Source organism: Mercenaria mercenaria, chromosome 11 (assembly GCF_021730395.1).
Source record: "Mercenaria mercenaria strain notata chromosome 11, MADL_Memer_1, whole genome shotgun sequence".
Taxonomy (NCBI): domain Eukaryota; kingdom Metazoa; phylum Mollusca; class Bivalvia; order Venerida; family Veneridae; genus Mercenaria; species Mercenaria mercenaria.
Genome location: NC_069371.1, coordinates 33,603,634 through 33,610,363, shown reverse-complemented (window position 1 = coordinate 33,610,363; position 6,730 = coordinate 33,603,634).

The window sequence follows — 6,730 nt, the reverse complement described above, 5'->3', positions numbered from 1 at the left end:
CTCAGCAGGCCAGGCCATGAAAATAAATACAAGTTTCTTTCGTTTTTAATGTACAAAATTGTCTTTTAATAATCTCCATTGTACAAGACCTTGGGCATATGTATTTGAACTGTCTGCCCATCTCTGAGTCCGTCTGTCCGTTTCACTAATTTTTTAGCTCCACTCTCAAGTTAAAATTTGCATCCCATTCAAATGAAACTTGGTGAGCGTAGAAAAGCTTATTTTTTGTGCTTAATACTCAGTTATTTAGGTTGAAGTTATGCCCCTTACTGGAATAGTTAATATGCTTCCAGCTGAGTTATAAAAGGGCAATGATTCTGTCCATGTGTCCGCCTTCATGTTCATTTTTATCTATGTCCCTCTTTCCACTTTATATATTACCGGTACATCTTTGCCACTCCTACATCAAGTGGATATGCATGTGTAGGTTTACTGGTAAATGAACAAATACAAAAGGATAGATAGATAGAATTCTTTATTACCTCCACACAGGAAGAGTACTAAATAACAATGATTATATTATTTCAATTTTTCCGTGCAGTAAATGCGCCATAATCGGAGATCTCACGGCCGTCAAACGCGTGATCAACGCCCTGGCAAAAATGACAAATACAGTAATATCGTATGTAAAAGTTTTATTATAATCTGTTTATCTTTCAGATCTGAATCTATCTGCACTGTAATTAGTTTATAACTAGAGGGTAATATACCGTGTATCATACGGGTACTGGATATCATAAAAAAATTACAAATCAACATCATCTAAAAAGTAAAAACCATTTGAAAATTAATAAAAGTAAAAAAAAACAAAACAAAAAAACAACATAACGACTATATCGTCAATAAAGTGTGTATGATTCATTACTAGTAAAATATTCACAATAATTACAAATGTATGTTGTAATTACATACCTGTACTGGGTACGAGTGCGTTTAGAGTTTTATGATTTCGACAAGATATATCGCCAAATTGTTAAGAAAGACAACTAGATATGCAATTTAGTAATCATCATCTTTACTCATATTTCAAATATTTGTTTTCTGAAAGAAAGTATTTACAAAATATACTTCATACAAAAATGCCTGAAGTTTTTTCATACAATATACTGTGGTTTGTAAAACGCGTGAATTTATAATCCTATAGCGTAAAATTTGATAGTAACTGATAGTCATTAAGGATATTGGCATGCTATGCATTCTAAACCTTCTCCGCACTTAGTTTAGATTGTGTGTAATATATAGTGTGTATTGTTTTTCCATATATCATGTATTGAATATCCTAATGGAATGCTGATACTAAACAGTCAACTATCTTTATTCATTTCAACAAGCGCCTTCGGTATCAAAATTGAAGATCATTACAACTTTAAAAATAATAGCTGTGTTCGTTTAAAAAGTTCTCGTTGAATTCAACGTTTTCTTTTAGTCTTACAGTATGAATTAAGTTCAAAGTAATAAACAGTCTTTTTTGGTAAACAAAACGGAGTGGAGAAATATAAACTTTGGGTTTAAACGAGCCGCACTTACCATATTTTCAACTAGTGAGTCAATACAGTGTAAATAATTAGATAAGTTCTAATATAAATGAAAGTATATATAAATATAAATATATAAATTTAAGTATATCGATGTACTCAATAACTTGTCTTAAGGAAGGCCATCAAGATGGTACGCCTACACAAGCTGCAAGACATAATGCGCTCCCTCTGGTTATTTTGTAGAAGATGGAAGAAAAACGTCACATTTTTTTTTCCACAAAGTTTCACATTTGAGCACTGATCGAACCATCAAATATGCGTAGCGCCATTGGAATGCTCATTTTTATGTTATATTTTAGCCTTGAAAAAAAATGTATTAGTCGTTTCATTCTTTTTGTAATAACAAATAACTCGTATGAAGTTAATTCTTATGAGCTTAACATACGTTTGTAATGAGTTAAAATCCTATAAAATCATTTTTCTTTATATACCTATATAAATGCTGTCAAAACGAGTAAATACGAACAGGTAGAAAAGGATCCGTATTGTACCTTTTGTATTTTAATTGAATATACATGACATGACACACAATAATTACACTCACTTAAAATAACATCGATAAACATTGAAGATTTTGTTCAATAACAAAGCAACAATAAAAAAGGTGGAGGTATATAATAAAATGGTGATTATAACAGTAGCTAGATCTGGGATTTTGTAATCGGCTCTCGAGGCTTTTGCTAGGGCGCGCAATCCGTCCTGGCAAAGTCTACACGAGTCCACACAGCAGAATGTTTGTGACCGAACCCGAACGTGTATTGTCGCTATTCTTGCATAAAAAAAAAAAAACGTTACACGACGACTAAACGCATTGTTTTCATATGTGATGACTTTACAATTCCGGTACATTTTTTAATTACCATTCTGTTGTTCACATGTTTTAAATATCAATAACCAGGGCCCAAAAATCAACAACACTTCAAAAATATGCACTGAAGGTTTTTAACCGATTTTTTTCTTCTGTCGTTATTACAAACATGAAATTAACAATATTTTTGCATATCACTTAAAAGTTTTGTAAACAGGAACAGTGACAATTTCAAAAGTAATAACTTTACATTCGAATTATTTTGAGTACGAACACATTTAGAGTACGGGTGAGTACGAACGTAGTGACAATCTTTCAATTTTTTATCCAAATTCTTTACAAAATTAGATAAAAACATTCCGCCTGATACTTACCAAATCATTAAAATGATTCCCCAAAACAAACAATCGCACAAATTACATGCAGTTTTTATACATTCACGGTTATAGACAAAAAAGTAATCGACTCCGACTTCTAAAAGGGGTGTAAACAAGGGGAGAAGCGAGTACGAACATTGTTGGGGGCAGTGCGTTTGGCGTTGGTATAACTGATACAGCAAAACATACTATGGATTAGATTGCATCTTTTATGCTACAAGAAGAGGTTATTATGGAAGAAACAAGACACAGATAGCAGATGTCAATCTGCGCAGAAATACATATACGTCCCTGGGAAAGCATTTCAAAGATAAAAATCATGTATTAACAGCACGTGAATTGCCTTGTTTGCACACGATTTTTCTCTCGTTAATACATGGGCGGATCCATAGAAAAAAGTAGTTTTTATGCAAGAATGCATGATTTTGAATTTATTTACTGACGACTTAAAGTCTAAGAATGACAAGTATTCAGTTTTCTGTTACTTTGCATAAATTATATATATACAGACTGCTGAAAATTTGCTGAGCCACAGAAAATAGAGGAATGACGATTTATGATTTTTTGCAATCTATGCATATTTGACAATGCTACAGGAATGTTGGGGATTTTTTTGCATTTCGACAAAACGTAAATTTCAAACTTTCAGGGTATAATTTACTGGCCCTGAAGAGGAATGAGCTGCTTTAAGTTTTTATTTAAACGTTTGGTTATTCTCTTTATATTCAGAGCGGAGATGAAAAGCTGTTGTTACCGGAGGACAGCAAAGCGCGAGCACTATCAGCGAAATGGAAAGCAGGAGTCGACATAGAAAAATACAGAAAATGCTATCTTTAAGAAATGTACGATGATATTGTACGCCACTTTTGTTTTGTATCAGATATGTTTGTATCCGACAAATCGTTTTGTGTAAATCAGGAGCAGATTGGATTACTCTGGCAAATAAAGTAGCTTATATTTGTATCAAGAAAATTTTATCAACGTTTGTGAAAAGATATCATCTCTTCACTTGAATAAACATTTGTTATTGTATTATCTTTTCTATTTTGGTTTATATCTATTGGTATGATTAAATTAATTTTGTTTGTCTATTGTCAGTTCTTTTTGTTGCTATAAGATTCTGATATAATGTCTTTTAATTTGATTCTTTGCAACTAGCATAAACTATTTTATTTTTTTAAACTGTAGGCCGTTAATGCATCTCGACAGGTCGGTATTACGGTAGGATTGTTGTTTTAAAAATCAACCGAAAAAGACCAAAGCTTTTAAATGCCATTGAGGCGTTTTTACCTTGCTTTCTGTGCGAGCAATCGCAAATACATTGTCCAGCTGAGAACCTGCTAGCCAAGGAGGCTCTTTCTAATTTTTTATAATAACCGTTCCATGGTATGTCAGTATATGTACTTAACAATTCTTTCAATCTCATTTTAAGCATCGGTTGAACATTAACTTTATTAACGGGCACTCACTAGCTTTTACAAACAGCTAACCTTGTTATATTATTTTATTTTTGTCCGAACACACCTCAAAACTATTGAAGAGATGAAGTTGATATTACACGCAGTAGTAAAGACCATTGAGAATATAAGAAATTGTAAGAACCATTATATTTCCATGTGTCTATACAAAAAAACGCCCCCTCCCCCATGTTTTATTTTTCCTTGGCTGGGGCATACATTAAAAAGTTTTGAAGCAAATCGGTTTCTGTCAATATGTTATATATATATACCTTATAATATGCATGTGACTGAATTTCTCCATGACAAAACTACAGGTATTGAATAAATCATGTCTATACCATCGCCTACGAAAACGTCATCACAGACGTCGTGGACTAAGACCTATGTTTATTGTTCCGACCATTCTTTCAGCTGTTGTAAACTTTGCAGTGCCATGTTGACGGTTATATGTATTTTACTGCAAAGTTGCGTTGTTCATTATCACAAGGTGTGAATAGAAGACATAAACTAGCATGTGGTAAAAATAAATGTTCCGTATATCTTTAAACACGAACTATTAAATAGTCGAATATACTTGTGTATTTACGGGAATCGGAGCTCACTACCACGGGACGTAAGGGAAGCTAGGAAACCGTTGTACCCGGCTATGAAAACAGCCAAGGACAGTGGGAAAAGTGTAAAGTTCGTCGGCAAGAAACTTCTTATCGATGGAGTTGAACACCGACCATAACGGGGTCAAGAAGAACAACAATCTTTAAGAATCATTGCATGGAACATTAACGGTCTTAAACGAAAACTTACTGAACAAGATTTTCTTGAATATATGATAACAGTAATTCTGACATACAGGGATTTACTAGTGATCATAATTTTGGGAATAAATCAAGACTTAAGAAAAAAGGACGTGCTAATGGAGGAATATCTGTTTATTTTAAAACTGAACTTAAAAGATACATAAAGATTGTAGAAAAAAAAATCAAAATGGTATATTATGGGTAAGAATTTGCTCTGAATTATTTGATTTTGACGAAGATATATACATTTGCCATGCATATGTGCCCCCCACCAATTCAAATGTTTTAAAAGATTTTGATCATTTTGATCAACTAGAATTAGATGCTGTTAAGTATACAGGTTTAGGAAAAGTACTCATTACTGGCGATTTTAATAGCAGAACTTCAAATTCACTAGATTTTTTTGAATATGATAAGTATTTAGATGATAACTTTCCGTTTGTAAACACACTGGATATCCCTACGCGAGTAAATGAAGACTACGTGACCGATTAGTATGGGCGGCGTTTACTTGATACTTGCCAATCAACTGGCTTATTAATAGCAAATGGTCGCCTGCTTTCGAGGGGAAATGAAGGGAAATTCACTTTTTTCTCACATAATGGCCTTAGTACAGTTGACTATCTATTACTGGATTCTTTAAACTTTGATATCTTATCGGAGTTTGAAGTTGAAGAGTTTAACGAATATTCAGATTATGCGCCTTTATTCTTCTCATTGTATACTAAATTGCCGCGCTCACGGAAATTAAATGAGTCGCAAACAGACGATTCTTATACAAAAATAACGTGGGATCACAATAAAATACCCCAATTCAGGGACCTCCTCATGCGTAATAACAACGCTTTACAACAGCTTACCAGAGACGTGTCCGATCAACCGATTGACCACGTGGTACAAAGTTTTACAAATTTAGTTTCAGAACACGCCCATAGTGTATTTGATAAATCGTACAAAAATAAAATAAACTATCCGCACAATCGGTTAAATAATAAATGGTTTGACACAGATTGCTTTAAAGCGAGAAAAGATTTCAAAACCGCAAGAAATATCTTTAATAGGCATAAAAACGAGCAAACGCGTGCCGCTTTCGTAGGTTCTCGCACAAAATACAATAGAATTAAGAAAAGATCAAAGCAAAAGTTTAAAACAAGGGAAGGAAATCGTATTAATGAAATGGCAAAAAAGCAACCTAGGAAATTTTGGAAGAATATGAAAAATACATATAAAAATAAAAACGAAAAATTTGAAACTTTAACGGTTACTCAGTTACACGATCATTTTAAAGACATGTTTGGCGTAGATTTGCCACTGAATGGAAATGATGATTTTGATCTCGATCAGAATATAGAGGACGAGACTTTAGACATGGAAATTACAGAAACCGTACTCCACAAGGCAGTTTTCACACAAAATAATAATAAATCACCTGGAAAGGACAATTTGCCAGGCGAAATTTTTAAATCAGCTTATGACATCATGTCCCCTTTTTTGCTTAAACTTTATAATAGACTGTTTAATTCCAGTGAATACCCTATTAGCTAGAGTGAAGGTATCATAACGCCAATTTTTAAAAAGGGCCATGATCAACAATTAGGTAAAATTTGTCGTCTTATCGGTAAAATTATCCCCCTTGAAATCACCTGGCAGTGCGATATCGATTTTTATCTGATTGATATTTTCCAATAGAAACAAAGAAGGAAAAAAAGTTTGAACAAATATTGCTTTAATTGGAATGAACACACAATATTTA